At 43.3% G+C, this 16329-nt stretch overlaps 1 protein-coding gene across 1 annotated transcript in view; it reads left to right on the forward strand.

Annotated features, from left to right (window-relative positions):
- The first annotated feature begins 5 nt into the window (after positions 1 to 5).
- Positions 6 to 16329, forward strand: part of FGGY (FGGY carbohydrate kinase domain containing) — a 301140-nt gene continuing 284816 nt past the window's right edge. Inside the window, exons 1-4 of the mRNA XM_041127624.1 lie at positions 6 to 182; positions 5927 to 6062; positions 7791 to 7912; positions 14390 to 14460. The gene's annotated coding sequence lies outside the window, so the exon portion shown is untranslated. The remainder of the gene's footprint in view (positions 183 to 5926; positions 6063 to 7790; positions 7913 to 14389; positions 14461 to 16329) is intronic.

Consider the following 16329-nt stretch of genomic DNA (forward strand, 5'->3'; position numbering starts at 1 on the left):
TCAGCGACCGGGAGCCCGCTAAAAATAGCCCATGATGTCACCCCGCGGGCTCCCCATTGGCTGCCGCCGCCTCTCCCGGGGGAGGCGGGCCGCTGGCCCGGCCCGGTGCATATCAGCCGGTCGCCATGGCCACCCCGCCCCTAGAAGCTTCTCAGCGCCGGCGCGGGGCCTTGTGGGATGAGGTAATGCTGGCGGCGGCTCGGGGCATTGTGGGCTGACGTATTGTTTTTGAATATCTGGTTACCGCGTCCAGAGCGCGAGCGGGGTTGGCCGCCGGCGGCGCCTCCTTAACGGCCACGTACCAACCGCCCGCCGGAGGGGGCGGGGGCGCCGCCGCTCAGCCCGCCCCCCTCCCTCCCTCCCTCCCTCCCTTGGGCCGCTGCGGCCGTCGCCCGCAAACCGTCGCCTCTCCCTGTTTGTTTTCGCGTCCGTTTGTTTATTTGTCGGCCGGTCCCCGCGGCGGGTTTCGACCCGTGGGGTGTGTGTGTATGTGTGTCGTCGTCCCCGTCCTTCCCCCCCCCCTCCTCCTTCCGCCGGTGGTACGGCCCTTCAGGTGGCGCTTCGGGGGAGGCCTCACGTGATTTCCCCTCCTCGCCGCCGTCCCGCCGCCCGTGCGGCTTCCAGGCAGGGCCGGGGGGGCGGGGGGGAGGTGGGTGGTGCTTTGGCCGCGGCGGCCGCGCGCGAGGTCCAGGGCGGGCACTCAACCGCCGCGGGGCGGCCCCCGCCCACGCGCCCGCCGCGCTCCCCGCCGAGGACGCGCCCGCCCCGCCGAGGGGCCCAGCGCCTCACGGCCCGGCCCGGCCTCTCCCCGCCGGCCGGGCGTGCCTGGGGCTGGCGGCGGCCGAGGCCTCGCCCTGCGGCCGCCTTGGAGACGGGGCCGGCGGCGGCAGCAGCGGCGGCGGCTCTCGGGGGAGCCCCCGCCGTGCGGTGAAGGGCGTCCCGGCTCCCAGAGCCGCCCTCCGGCCGGGGGGTGCTGAGGGAACCGGGGGGGGGGGGCCCGTGGGCCGCCCCGCGGGTGGTGCGGGTTTCGTCCGATACCGCCTGATCGCCGCGGGGGTGTAGGCGAGGGCACGGCTCTGCCGTTGAAGTGATCGCGGATGTCAGGTCCCGGTCTCAAAAACGTGCCAGGATAACGGGGGAGGGGGGGAGGAGGGGGGATAAAACCTGACAGGAAAAAGCCTGCGTCCAGATGGGTTTCTCCAAACTCGTCCTCCAAGGGGAGGGGACAGCGACGGCCTAATTTTAGAAAGAGTGCCCTGGTATTACTGTGGAAGTACAGGTTAGTCGGGAGGGAAAATAAAGGCTGGAGCCGAAGGATCCTAGTCGAGGAGAAAAGTCTGTGCTGGCACGTTCACCTCGGAGCAACAGATGGGTGATCTCTGGTTCGCTCTAACCGCTCTATGCGGAGCGTGGCACGCATCGGTACAGTGCATAGCCCTAGTAAAAGGGTATGCCCTACTGCCTGGATTCATTTTTCTTACCTTCCCCCTCCTCACCTTGCCCCGCACACACCCTTCTCGCTGGGAGGTGTGAATTCGTGACCGCTGACAGGCAGCTGCCTCTGGAATACAGCGCAGCAGCTATCTAAGGACAGGCGGTGACAATATGGGGTAGGACAGGGACTGAAGGGGTGTACTGTTGTTATCATGTTGCCAACAGTGCAACAAGTGCTCCTTATGCTTGCCACACAAAGCTGTTACCTGTAGGGTGGTCTGGCTTTTTATGTCAGTGAAGAACTCGGTCTATCGGGTTCAATCACTTTTTGCGATACGTGAAGGTGACAAACGTATGTCTAGGTTTGAAAATACACTTTCAGATTCTCCAGTGCTATTTTTTCCTAGACATAATGACATAATTACCAGTTACAGTATAGGAAGCAACAATGAAGCAAACAGAAACACAAGCAGCTGTGAAAGAAAAGTGAAGGTCTAGCTCCCTTGTTTGAAGTTGTTGATTTTTTTTTTTTTTTCCTTCTCCGTTTTCCCCTGGTGTTCCCACCTGACTTCATTTGACCACGTGGAGGGCACTGGTGTCGCTTTGTATGCTAACTGGAATTATGCAAATAATTCATGCACTTCTTTGTACGTTTGTGTTAACAATCCGTGGCACAAAATACGAAGTTTTGGCCGGGAAGTGGGGGGTCACTGTGTGCTGTTGGTATACACACAACCTTCACGTAGGCAGCATCTGTCTGCAGGTAACTCAAACTACTCAACTGCTGCTGTAGCTTCAGCTGCAAATAGTTAAGCCAAACAGCAGTAAGTTATTGCATAGGCATAAGAAAATCTCTGAAATTCATTAATGCAGTGAATGCTAGAAGCAGTTGTTTAACTCCTTTTTAATCTTTACGTATAAGATAAATAGAGGCCAGCGACTGACTCTTCTGGCGCAAGAGCCAAGGGGCATTAAATGAAACTGGCAGGTTCAGAATAAACCAGAGAAACATCTTCACAGAGTTGTAGTTAAGCTGTGGAACTCCTTGGCAAGAGTGCCGTGTGAACTGAGGGGTTTTAAAGTGACTAGATGAACTCACAGAAGAGAGATCACTTAAGGGCTATCGAAGGCAGTGAGTCTCTGGCTCTGGAAATCCCAAAGCTGCAAATGGCTTGTGCCTGGGAGAGCACCCCGAGGCAAAACTGCTGTGTGCGTGCCCTGGTTTTGTGTCCTTCTCCAGGTATCCACTCCTGGCTCCTGTCAGAGATAGGGTATCTAGTCGGACCTGATGTGGCGGTGCTTGCTGCGTTCAGACTCCCCCCAGATAGTCCATAAACGATCTGTCTCTGTCATGTCAGCGTGCAGTTTTGATGTTTATAAAGGGCTTGTCTATGCAAGGAAGAAATTCTGGAGAAATGCAAGACGTGAATTTTAAGTAGTTTGCTGTGTGGAGGTTTTTATTGCGAGATAAGAATTATCTTAAGATTAAGCTAAAAGGGGCTTTTTTTCTGGTTACATAGGAAGCCACGCAAATAATTTGCTTTAGTCAGTTTTCTGTATAGACAAATAATACTAATTAAGTTTGTTCTGATTAATTGTTGACATATTGGTTAGTTTTGCTGTTTTGATTTATCTTTTGGGGTTTTTTCTGCATGTTTCTTTCGTCCTAGAAAGCCAAGTTCAGACTACAAGGAACATGTAGCTTTAACCACTCTATTTAATACATATTTGTATAACCTGGAAAACTGTGCCTTTACAGTCTGTCCAGTTCAGCCCCACTGATATCAATGCAAGTTTTTCATTAGCTTCAGTGAGTGTTGGATTGGGCTGGAGGGATTCATTTAAAGTCATTTAATTTCTTTTTTTTTTTTTTTTTTTTTTTAACCCTCCACCCATTTTAGTTTTCTACTTCCTTCCTTTTACAGAGGTGGAGTTTCAGGACTAGACATTCCAGTTTGCCAGAGACGTGTTGCTACTGAGGCCTGTAGCTATGGGGGACACCCATCAGTCCACTCATTATCTTAATTGCTACTCACTTAGAGGTTATTTGGTCGAGGCTGGCAAGAGACAGTCAAGCTGGTCATAAAGGTTGTGCATAGCAGGAGCGCTCTGAAATCAAAGACAAATGCTCTTTGCTGCTCCAAGGGGATTTTCTACCTAATTCGGGACCGACTGGTGAGCGGGTGCTTACGGAGGTCTCAGCTTAGATTTCAGCCGAGTGCCCCGAGTTCACCACCCGAGACTCATGGAGTGCCACAGATCAGAAGCGGGCCCCGTGAATAGAGAGACAGTGATCCTTCGTGGCCGTTAGCCAAGGAGCTGGGAATTTTGGTGACTATGCCCTGATTTATTAAACAGCTATTACTTTAGGGCTTCCCCCCTTCCCCCCCGCCTTTCCTGATGTCCTTAAGTAAATATTCCTTTAGTAGTATGAAAGAACACTTACCGACCCATTTATAAACCATAGCCATTTACATGTCTCAATAAACTAACTTGTGGGTAGGGATTGGAAATGAACTATACATCTCTGTTGCTGTGAGAGGCAGATGCTTTGAGCAGCAGTAATGCAGATTTTGATTTATAAAGTTCTCCAATCAATACAAGACTGACTGAGGCAATCAGATAATCTGAATAATTAAATGGCTTTTCAGGGCCAAATTAAAATTTCTTATACATACCACATCCATCTAAATTATATTTGGTGTCCAGGAATAAATGGGTTTGTTGTTTTGTTTCACTCCTGTATCACAAATGCTTTTGGCTTATTTCTAGACCATTTGGGGGAAAAAAAAAAAAAAAAAGAAAAAAGGATAAATGACAGTTTCTGCTCTTTTATATTGGCAACAGTGCTCACAGAAAGAAAATGCTTGTTTCCATACAGTTTTCTTTTTCTTTAAACTTATATATATTACACCATCTTGCTTTTACCCCTCATCAGAGATGTTTCCACAATATTTTATTATATAATTACTTTTATTGTACAGATTTTTTTTTTTTTCTTCTCACTTCATGCTTTCAAATGGTGATATCCTGCTTCACCTCTGCATGAAGTGAATAAGAGTGGGAATTACTGGATCTTCTCATACTGCATTTCACTTGCTTAAGGAATTACTATGGAGTGGGTTTCCCCAAGTGAGGGAGACAAGAGTTTGAAGAGTCAGAAGGAGCAAGTATTTTTCTTTTATTTACTACATCAGAGCACAGTAAAAGAAGCTGGGGGTGAGAGGGCACAAGGAACAGAGTTTCCTTAGGCTAAGTGGAAGTAAAATAACTCACAGGTGCTCCTGCTCCCACTTCCTCCCCCGTTCCTCAAGGTGTGTTTTCATAGTTGGTTCAAGTCCACCTAAGTCTGCAGCGCAGCAGAGGTGTGGCAAAGAGGTGCCACCTCATCCACCCCCAGCTTCCATGGCCTCTCCTTTTGCTCTTTGCTCCCACTAGAGCTCATGTGGCCAGGTAGAGATCCAGGAACTGAATCTGGCTGAAAGCTGAGCTGAAATTTAAAAAAAAAAAAAAGGTAAAAAAAAAAAAAAAATCAGTATTTGAGGATACAAGGGAGGAGTGGGAATGCACAGGCTGGGAGAAGAGTGGGGCTCACAGCTTGAAGTGAAGGACCCTGGAACCAGATCTGTACAAGAAGACCAAAAGCTAGTCTTGAGCTAGTCTTCACTTTGCACATGAAAAATGCTCCTCAGAACTATAGGCACTTGTAAATGAATATCGTGTCCATCTCCTCCACCCTCAATTAGTCATCGCATAACCAAGCTATACGCGTTTAGTCCTTTTCATCTTTCTTCTTGTCAAGCCCTTTAGCCTGTCCCCCTCACCTACTCATCCCACCAATCATTTTAATTAATCTCTGAATTTCTTTGAAACTAATAGTTTGTGGAATGGAGGAAAATGAGTAGGTTAGAGAGACAAGATTGTGAATGATGGAGGTGGGGCAAAGTTAGGAGACTTTGCAAGACCTGTTGGGTTACCTCTGGGGCAGGACAGCAACACTGGCTGTAAACACAGAGAAAAACTGCAGAAGTAAGGGAGGAACCACTAAAAACATTTTCCATTTTCTTAAGAATGCTGCCTGAGCAATTCAAACCCTGGATGTTTATGTGCAGCCACATATGAATGAAAGATTTGATATGATTGTCTCTAAAGTGGATAGGATGATCTTCTCTTTACCCAATATTTAGTTACACTTGATTTCTCACTACTATTTTTCCTGTTCCCAGCTAGCTTTATAGAGGATTTCAGTGGTCACCACAAGTGTTTAGAAATATATGTTCAAATAAGTAATGAACTATATAATTTTTTATTCAAACAACTGTATGTATTTTATAATTTTTCATCAAAAAACTGACCAAATAGAAGTTAACTACATTGTCTAGAGATGAGTCTGAAAGGAGCCCTGGGGCCTTGTTCCCCATGCTTTTTAGGATGTTACAGATCTATATGTCACACCATTAATGCCTCTGTGTTCATTATTTCTATACCATAGCATAGCCAGTGCTCCGAGAAATAGAGAATCGGGCAAAGTTCCTGTCCTGTGGAGCTGACCGTCGGAAAAATCCTCTACACACAAAGAAGGCTGGCAGAATAGCAGCTGATCCTCAGTGGGAGCTCAAAGAGCGAAGGTAAGCAGTAGAGGAGGCACTGGAGGACGTGTGGCATATGGGAAGCAGACGGCTGTGCTCAGCATTGTGAGCTGGCAGCATGAAAAAATTTACCATACAAATAGAAGCATACTAATGCTGAGTGGTGGGGAGGCAGACGAACACCTTTGAAAAGATATTTACTGTGTTTTGGGACAAAGATCCCACTGGAAGTGTGCATTTGTTCAGGTATTACTGAGGTGCGGTTTCCACTGTGGAGAACTGAAGTTAGTTTTCTGGCATTTCGGTGTTTCAATAAACGCGTATTAAAGTAAGCAGTAGCAACAAAATGCATTGATTTATGGTTGCCAGTTGTGACTGAAAGCCTCAGAGTAACTGGATTTAACCATTCAGAGCCCTTGGTAAAATCAGCTTTGATTAGGGTCTCAGAATGGATACAAAATGCCTGGATTTTCAATTAATAAACAATCTGGCATCCTGTCAAAGCGGACACCTCACTCTGTCTTAGCAGCTGTTCGAACAGTAGGCTCCTGGCAACCTGGGATAAAGCAGTGCTTGCAACAGGAGAAGGAAAGGAAGCGAGTCTGCATGAGACCAAAAATGCCTAATGTAAAGCACCATAGAGCTTGGGGATTTCCAGTGAGCAATCAAGCTTTCCTTCCCTATGCTGTGGGTTCAGGCTTGGACATGGACAGTGAGTTTCTGTCACTGAATGTCACCAGTGGCTGGTGGCTGACAGATGTAAGGACACCTGTCTGAATTCGAGTAATGTTTCTGACGGTAGTAGCAATAAACAGAGAAAGCATTGAACAGTGAAAGTAGGTCCTGCAGGTTGCTTCTTCCCAGGGATTATAGTGGCGGAACCTGTGGGGAAGTTTACAGAGTGCCTGCTCATGTAATTCAAATGGAAACATTCACTCTGGATGACAGTCATTTGTGTTGGAGTCACGGTGTGGGAGCAGTTAGGGTTGCCAAATAGCCAAGGAAGGCATTGTAGGGAGGAAAGGGCACGGCCTGGGTAGGACAATACCTGAAAGCACAAGCAGAGTTAAAGACCTCAGTTTTGAAGAAGATGCTACTAAACTGCTACTCTTCCTTGATCCCATCTGATTAAACAACCTGATCTCTGATCACAGCTGACGTATCACACAGCGACTGCGTAGCTGCTCCCACTGGTCCGGGCAGCCCTGTCCCCTCATGGGATGGCAATGTCCTGGTCTTGTCCACAGCAGCCCCTTAGGACTTCCATAGGGGAAGAACCAGGATACTCGAAACCCTCAAAATTGCTGTTCTTTCCTCTTTTCTTCGGTAAAAATTGTATGCAGTTGCTAACACTGCAGCGTCTATATGTTCCCTTGTTTCAGAAGGAAGCAGAGATGGAAAATTTAGTCCAGAGTCAGTATTGATCCCTACCCGAGACCTTGGTTTTTTACAGTGAGTTCAGGAGCTCTGTTCACATGTGCGCTAGAGGAAGTACTGCATATGAACAGCCGGCAGTGCATTTGGCAGACGTGTTGGTCAACTCACAGGACTGTTTACACAGTCTGTTGTGAACATATGAAACATATAAAAACCCATAACACTTGAATATATTAGAAACAAGTTCATGAGATCAAGGAAAATTTTTAGGATAAAAGGACAATAATAAAGCAAAGGCCTAAGGGCTGTGATGGCTGCTAATTGAAATTCAGATTTTTTTAAATTTTAATTCTTTTTTTTTTTTTTTTTTTTTTTTTTTTTTTTTTTTAGGGAGCCCAACTAGAAAGACATTCCAAAAATGGCTGTATGGTATTTAGAGATCTGGGTACCAGCTGCACTGTGCACATATTTGCAGAGGCTTCTGTTCAGCTAAGAATGGGCTGTGGATTCAGGTAAGTCATGTGAGAGAGGTTAAGCACGTGTGTTGTAAGACCTAATGGTACAACGTAGCCTTGTTCTATATAAGCATGTTTTGTGCTGATGTTTTCCAGTTATTGCGTTCCTTACAGTCGGTATAGGAAAAGGTGTGTGGCTGGCAAAACTGCAAGCCCGGACAAAGCAGTTCTGGGTGTGGATGCTTACGGGCTATTGCCAGGTGCTTCAAATAGGCATTTATGTCAAAGAGCTGAGGTCAATTCAATGATAGCCAATTTCAGCCCTAGATTATTACATAAATACTAATAAGAACAGTGGTATATTTCACATTCATGTTATTGGTCTGCAAAGTGTTTACCTAACCCTGTAGCAGTACTGGTGGGGAATATATATCCCTTCAAGACAACCAAGAGAATTTACAAAGTGAAGCAAAAATTTGTTCGCCTCTTTAATGTAACCTCGTGAGTTTAATGAGAAGTAATCTTATTTTCTGTATACCAGTAAAGAAAAACAGGAGAAGAGAATAAACTCAAATGGGATAGAACTGCAGTCTTCCCTGGTTTTGCCTCCCTGCTGAATGACCCTTAATCACTTTTTGCGTCTCTGTGGCTCAGTTTCCCTGCCTGTAAAATGGGCATAATGAGACTGAAGTTCTAGTAAAGCATGCAGATCTGTGGGGAATAAATGCAGTACAAGTGGTATGAACTATTTTTATTTTAAAAAATGCATTAAGGAAAAAGGTACAGAAAAGGAATGGAATTTCATCTGGAAGAAGATCTAGGATTAACTTATTGGTATGAAATATTTGTTACTGGCCCCATATGCTTTTAGGATATCAACCATTGACATTTTTATTGGTTCATCAGCCTTGTAATGCATTTTGAATCTGACCCAGGACCGTGTAGAGCACATACTGACGCTTAGATTTATGCCATTTTCACTCTCTGGTCACTCTCTGACATTTTGACCAAATATCTTCCAGTTGCTATGGGCCTGCTTATTTGGAGGGGTGGTGTTTTTTTTTTTTCTTTACATTTAGAGTCTCTGCTGCGAGAGGCTCTGACAATGATTTGGAGTTGTTAATGTCAAAAATGCTGTGTAGGAGGAAGTATTACATGTCAGCTTCTCCAGATTCACGCAGATAGTTTCTTTAAAGAAAAAGCCATGATACTTAGTCCAAAACTTTGACAAGAAGATGATCACGTGAAACACAGGAACTCTTCTGCATTATACACCCCTTGGGGGAGAGGGTGAGTGCAACAACCACTCCCTCCTCACAGGAGTGGGTATTGCTAGTCCTGGGGAGATGAAGCTTACAGCCCCCTTGGACACTTCCACCCAATAAATCTGCACCTAAGCTTTCTTGCCTGTTTTTACACATATGTTAAGTTTTAAAATGCTATACATATAGCAATCATTTTTCAGGAAAACTAAGGAGGGCTTTTTAGCAGATGTAAATCAGCACAATTTACTACGTCGTCGGTTCCCCAAGTGCTTTCGGCCCGCACTGCTGACAAAAGAGGCAGTCCTGCCCTCTTCCTGCTCCCACGCTGTCCCCTCCCTTGCGCTGACACAGCCGTGAGGTGAAGTGTGTTGGGAAATACATCCCGTTCAAATCTATCCCAGCAAAAAACCTCAATGGTTTCTCAATGGAGAGAGGCATTTGCTGCTTTTCAGGGTGTCACCAGCGGATCCCAGACTAAAGTCCTTGTGGAACCACTGTGTTAGTGCAATTCACTGGTCTCCGTGAAAGCCAGGAGCTTTGCTAGTTTGTCCCAACAGCTTCTGGCGAAAAGAGAATTGCGCTGCAGCTGGAAACTCCATCAAGTGAGTTTCAAAACATTTCATTCATATGTGGTCCTCAGTTGATTCTTAATACACCTTTACTATAGTCGGTAGCGCTTCCTAAGCCTTGTCAACGTTGCAGTTCAACAAAGGCTGGTCTCAAGACTTTGTGTTGTGTAAATAAACCTTGTGCCTAGCAGGGTGTCACTGAGTTAATGTAAAGCCTGAAAAGGGGAGGGCGTGGGAGCAGCATGCCAGCGTTAACATTCTGTTTTCTGCACAGGATTGCAACAGGATTGCAACAGCCCAGCCTATCTGAGCTGCTGCACGTACTGTAAACATGTCTCTGCACTTGAGTTTGATATGGGTAGTGATAGAACAATATACCTTTCTGGGAAGTGGTAATGGACAGCAAGATTTTTTTTTTTAAAGGAAATTCCAAATAAACAATAGCAGTTTTCTTCTTAGAGTGCTGATGCTTTCCAGGTGGCCCACCAGACAGCCAAACAAAGGAAATATATATGGCAGCATTCACTCAAGGGTTAAAGTTTCAGGGTAAGGAGTGGGAATGTCGAAAATCCCATGAACTTTAATAGTTATGCTTATATCTTTGTGGTAGCTGTCACTCCTTTTTTTGCTTCTCACAGATCAGTAATCAGGGGACAACTGACTGAAATAACCCCCCCTGGTAAAAGTATACAACTGTTTTTGAAACAAACAGCATTTCATATGCAAAGCTGTCTGGTAAAGTGCATGCTCAGGGTGCTTTTTCAGGCCTCATGGGAAGTTTTGCAAAGAGCAAGCTACCTTTTAGCAAGTGCTTTTCTGTTAGTTTCAAAATCCTCTGTTGCTTTTTTCTAGAATGATTTTCCCACAAAAGGTGATACAAACTGTAAGAAAAGTCTCAGTAAAGCTTGCTGCTCCCCCTACCCCCTTCTCTCCCTCCCTCCTCCCCCAAACACTGAGAGCTCTCAAAAATATTTTAATATCCTGGCGATTAAAACCAGTGTCTTTAATTTGTATTTGTCTTGTAATAGCTCTGACTTTCACCGCCTTGTCCTCCCCTTTATTGGGAGTACATGTGTGAGCACTCCCTCTAATGTTGTTTATACGCTCGCTGTCAGGTTCAATAAGCAGTTTCTTAGCAGGGCACCTTCCCACATGAAGGAAATGTTTCCAGTTCTTGTCTTAGCTCCTGCTTCCTCCGTGTGCAGTGTCTTGACAAGGCACAGCAGAGAACAACAGAAATGACTATCAGCGGTATCAGTAAATCTTAGCAGATAAATGGAAGTTAACTCTAGAACCTCATGAATCTACTGGCAGCTTAGATGTAGGGCAGCTGTTTACGGGGCATTTTATAGGTGTTCCAGTTATGCGAGTTTTGCGTAGTGCCTTTTTAAATTTAGGCATTTTATTAATAGTGGATCTGGAAAATTTTAGAACTGTAGTACACCAATGCACCTCTTAGGCAACACTGAAAAGAATGTGGTAATCTGTTTAAGGATTCTCTATGGAAATAGGGATATTGCTAAAGAGAATCAAGATAAAATGTAAATGTGAATAATTGCTCTGAAGACAAAGAAAAGTTGGCAAGCAGCCATATAGAAGTTAGAAATTTAACTAGTTTTGTACCATGGATACTAAATCATCCTGGTGGAGTCTCAGGTCTAGTCAAGTGAATGGCAAACCCACAGCTAACCTGTAGGACCAAGGATTTCCCCTTCATGCATGGGTATAGTTAAGTAAAATTTCCCAGAGCAGAAAAACTTGTTATAGAAGTGGCCAGATTTTCAGCTTTGAAGTAGAAGAGATACTTTCATTTTCAGTATCTCCATTAGAGCTTCTTTTTGCAAGACCAGAAGTGTTAACACTTGTGTCTGAGCCAAAATTCCAACCTAAGCAGAATGTACTCATCTAAATTTCCCTTTTGGTTTCATTTGGACAAGGTATTCTTTGGTGTAGCGTTGCTGTGTACTGTTACAGCAGTTGCTGTGTTGGGAGCTTGGGAAGGCGCCCGCATGGAAGAGGTTACATAAAAACTAGACCATTATAAGCTCAGAGAAACCCCTGAGTGTGATGATTAAAAAGAGAAAACGATTAGGGAAAACACATCAAAGAGTCTCAGTGAGAGTCCTAAAAGGAAAAATACTGATTATATTTGTTTTGATTTTGTCTTACATGAAGTAAAAGATGTGTGGTGTGTCCTGGGTCGCCACCCTAAGGGGTGTGTACTTAAAGACAACAGAATCAGACTCCAAGACTTCCATGTGGTTTATTTTGGTTGCAGGGCTGGGAAGATAAGATGTAATTGTACCATATACATCGTGGTGCTATCAATCTGATAGATTATACTTCCCATACACCCCTGACCACCTTGCCTACCCTCTGCCTGCTAATCTGTTTCTAGCAGGATAACTCCTAGCTTTTTGACCTTTCAAGAAACTTTCAACTACGATTTTTAAAACAGTCACAAAAATGTTTTTCTTTCTCCCAATGTGCAATTCTTCTTTCTGATGAAAGCAGTCAGAGGCGTGAGATGGGTAACATTGATTACTAAAGCTGGTGTGCAAGTTCAGGTTCAATAAATAGTGAATCTTAGGGGCTAAAAATTGTTTAAAATTCCATTCTGGGTCTGGGAATAAGAGTAGACATTTATTGATAGTCCTGTTGTTCACACTCTACCAGATTCTAATACTGTTATTTTAGAACAATGTTAGATTCATTTTTTAAAGTTTGTTAGACTTGGTCTGCCCTGGGAACCATGTTAGAAAAGGTTTGAACTAATAAAATATGCAAAATGTGGTTTTAGGGCTTTCCTTTAATGTGGAAAGGGGAAGAAAGGTTTTAGTCAGTTATAGCAAATCCAGTAAGGGAACTGTTTACTTAACGCTCTCACAGTTATTTTTTTTAATGTGCCTTTTCAGAGCTTTTCAGCTGGGTTTGGTTCAGGTGGACTAGCGTATGAAATAATGTTTTCTACTGATAAGTGTTTTTCAGTTGTTATTCTGACTTCAGTAGTTACACTCATTTTCTTTCTGGCACACTGGTATAGTAGATCCCCAAAAGCTAAAGGAAAATAACTGAACAGGACTTTGGAAATGCGGGAATATAAAATATAATCCCTATGGATTTAGAATGTAGGTAGGAAGATTGCATCTGAGTTTACTTTCCCATGAATATATCTAGCATATATAAATTGACGTGGCATTAAGAATATTACAGAGTCTTGTTTGCTATGGCTTGTATACATTGTGTGACTTTTTTACTGGAGTGATGCAGCCATCCTAAGAAAATGGAAGGCAACAATGTGTTTATACTGTCCTACTGAGAATGTCGTCTCTCTTCCCAACCCCGTGTAGTACTTGTGCATAACATAAAAAACATCCAATAGGTGCGTGTATCTGAAAATGGCAGAAAAAGTGCCACTTTCCATCTCAGGAGTTCCAGTGCTTCCCTGGCTGCCTCATGTTGATGGTTGTTTTAGGACTTTTTTTCACATCGGGAAAGACACTGGCAATAGCGCATATTATTTTCCTACATCAACAAAAATAATCGTAAAAAAGGCAAGGTATAGGAACATACTCTGTGCCAGTTAGGTGACACATTGACTTTGCTGGTTATGCATATTTGGCTTTGGCCTTTTTAGAGCCTTCCTGAGTTTGGGTCCAAGCTGCTGAAGAAATTGTCTTGTACTATATGCTTTGTGTATAAGCAAGAGGTTGCTTGGAACAAAACGTTCTAGGTGAAAGATCCTTGCATTTTCCTTATATTCTTCTGCCATCTTGATTTGGTGACATGCTGTAAAATCCACCAGTTCTCCTGGCTCATTTGGGACTCTGGAGAGCAGTAGATGAATGAGCCAAACATGAGAAGCAAAGTGGAAAATGGGTGTAGACAGCAACACTTTCCTTCAGACCTTAAAGGCTAAGAGAATTTTTCCTACATCTGGGACGTCTTGCTCTTGTGCATTAGGTAGATTGACTATTTGTTCAGATCAGGAGTCTAATATTTTTTCCCTTATTAAAAGAAATATAAAAAAGGCACTCTATTTAGATTAACAGTGGACCTAGATTCATTTAGATTTGATCTGATCCTCACAAAACATCAGATGTGTTTGCAAAGCTAATAGAAGTGTAATGGCAAGAGCAGCAGTGGCAAGTACCTTTTTTTTTTCCTCTTTTTTTTTTTTCTCCTTAATATCAAAGCTAAAAATGTGGTCTTGATTTATATGCAGGATTACTGATTCGTATACTGTTAAAGCTATATGATAATACATCTAAAGCCTAGCACAGTTTATAAATACACAAAACGTGTAACTTAATAGTTATTTGTGCTGAATCTTTTTTTCCCTGCATACTCTGTCCTACCTTTGTTACTCAGGGCACTAATGCTGCATTAAGGTAAGCAGCAAACAGCTGCATTTATTTTCATTTTATTCTTCCAAGTCACAACAACATGCTGGAACAAAAGCCATTGTCTATAGCAAACCTTCTTAAATCTTTTAAGGGCATCCATCTGGATAGACTTTGTGGTTGTAGAAGGGCTGATGCTGTAAGTAGTCATTCCACTAATGGTCCCATTGATTTTTATTTACACTCTTTGCAGGTTGCAGGGAGTCTCAGTTTGAGCAAGAATTGCAGAATATATGCTGAATTCAAGAATTACAGGCATATGTTAAACTAAAACAAGGTTTCTATATCTGTCTTTAGGAAGCTTAATCAAAGCGGTGGCTCAGAAGTAACTGTTCAGTCTCCAGCAAAGCAGATGAGAAGTGCAATTGGTAAGCACTGTTAAAAACCAGGTGCATAAGTTTGAAAATGTTGATCCAAATCACATTATTATAAGTAGTAGGGAAATGTCATGACTTACTGAGATTAAACAAAGACCTGCTTAGAATCTTGTGACTTCAGCTCATAAATGGATTTCATCACTCATTACAGCTGCATAAACAAATGCATGTGGTATATATGCATGTTTTGTTTTTGGAAGTTGTTGTTTTTAAAATCCCCTCAGAGTTTTTTTAATTGCTTCTAATGAGCCAACGTTCCCTAGTTCTGGAGCAATGCCTCATGTACCTGAGCAGCATAGCACAGTCATTGCTTTTAAGGGAATAGTTTGCCTGCTTTTCTCCCTTTCTGGCAGCTGAACTGCTTTGGCAAGCAAGTTATTTTAAAGGAGAAATTTACAATATGAAACCTGGTGTCAAAACTTCTATGCCTTTTATGAAAGTAGTCTTACCCTAGTGCTCCTTTGGAGCTATTGAAATGTAATCTCAGCCCAATCAACAACTGGAGAAAGTCCTAGGCGTATCTGAGCTCATACTGAGTAAGTTTGGTGTGTATCTAGATATTTTTCAGTTGTTTAATGTAATTTTTCATGTTGTCTGTGGCTTCGTTTCTCCTGATGGGCCTCTCATAAGGAATCCTAGAAACGGATGCCCTGTGATTATCCATGGGTAATTAGTACTCCCCCCATGTTTTCTTGCCAATATGTTGCAAGTGGGATGTAGCAAGATTAATCAAAGTTTTGGTCTTCCTGCTGCGATTATTACCTGACGGCACTAATGATGGCAGTAGTTTGTGATGTAGAGCAGACACTTGTCTGTGGATTTAAAAAGTAGTACAGATCAAAACTATGAAGCCACTCTGGTATCTCTAGGTTAAAAGTTGCTGCTTTCAGTTAAACCTACACTATTCAGCATCTCAAGGCAGGCAGTTATCAAAGTTTAACTTCAAGAAACTACGATGGCAAAATGTATGGGTAATTCTTTGAATTTCAATATACCATTTGATATTCAGAACTGGGATGCTGGATTAATTCCTGGATGGGTAGTCTGGATGGGTCCCCGGATGGGTCTCATTTTAATGTTACACTGTAAATTATTTTTCTTAACAATATCTAAAAGAAAATTATTATTTTTTTTCCCCAAAGAAAAATATTCAAGGACACTCCATTTTTGTTGCCATTTTCTGAGAAAGATTTAAAAATCAAATTTAAAAATGGATATCGTTGAGGAAAAATTGTACTTTTTTCCTCTTTTACTCACAGCCTCCTCTTTTTACTTCTAAAAACACGAGTCGGGAAAGTAAAAAGAGCAACAATATGGGACAGTTTATGGTCAGGGGTGCTTACACATATGTCCTGTATAGATGGATTTGGCCTGAAGTGGTTTAGTTTGTTTTGCTCCCTAGGAAAATAAAACAGCTAATAAAGAGATACGCAACTTAAACTGAATGAAACTAAAACCTTGTTGATTTTCTGTCAAGCAGCCTTAATTTTTAGGCAACTGGGGAGGAGTCTTAATCATGTGTGTTCCTAAAGCATGCTTAAACAAATTGCTGAGTGTCTGAGGCTTTGAGTGTCCTGCCTCTTCTGTCAAAGTCTTCAGAAAATCCAGTTGTTCATCACCTCTGAAAACCTGCCCTCTTATGTAGGTAGCTAAAAAGATGCCTGACAGTAGAGACTCGTGCTCCAAAATGTTGCCTTGCATGCCTTAAAATGTCACATTAAAATCAAGTACGGTTCACCCACAAACCATCTGGCTTTACAGATCTGAAAACGATCTTTCAATTAATTAAGCTTCTCTGCTTCCTAATAAGGCCTATTTGAAATGCTCGGAGGCTGAAGACACCAGGGCTGTAGGTCTGCA

The sequence above is a fragment of the Aquila chrysaetos genome, chromosome 12 (assembly GCF_900496995.4).
Source record: "Aquila chrysaetos chrysaetos chromosome 12, bAquChr1.4, whole genome shotgun sequence".
NCBI lineage: Eukaryota > Metazoa > Chordata > Aves > Accipitriformes > Accipitridae > Aquila > Aquila chrysaetos.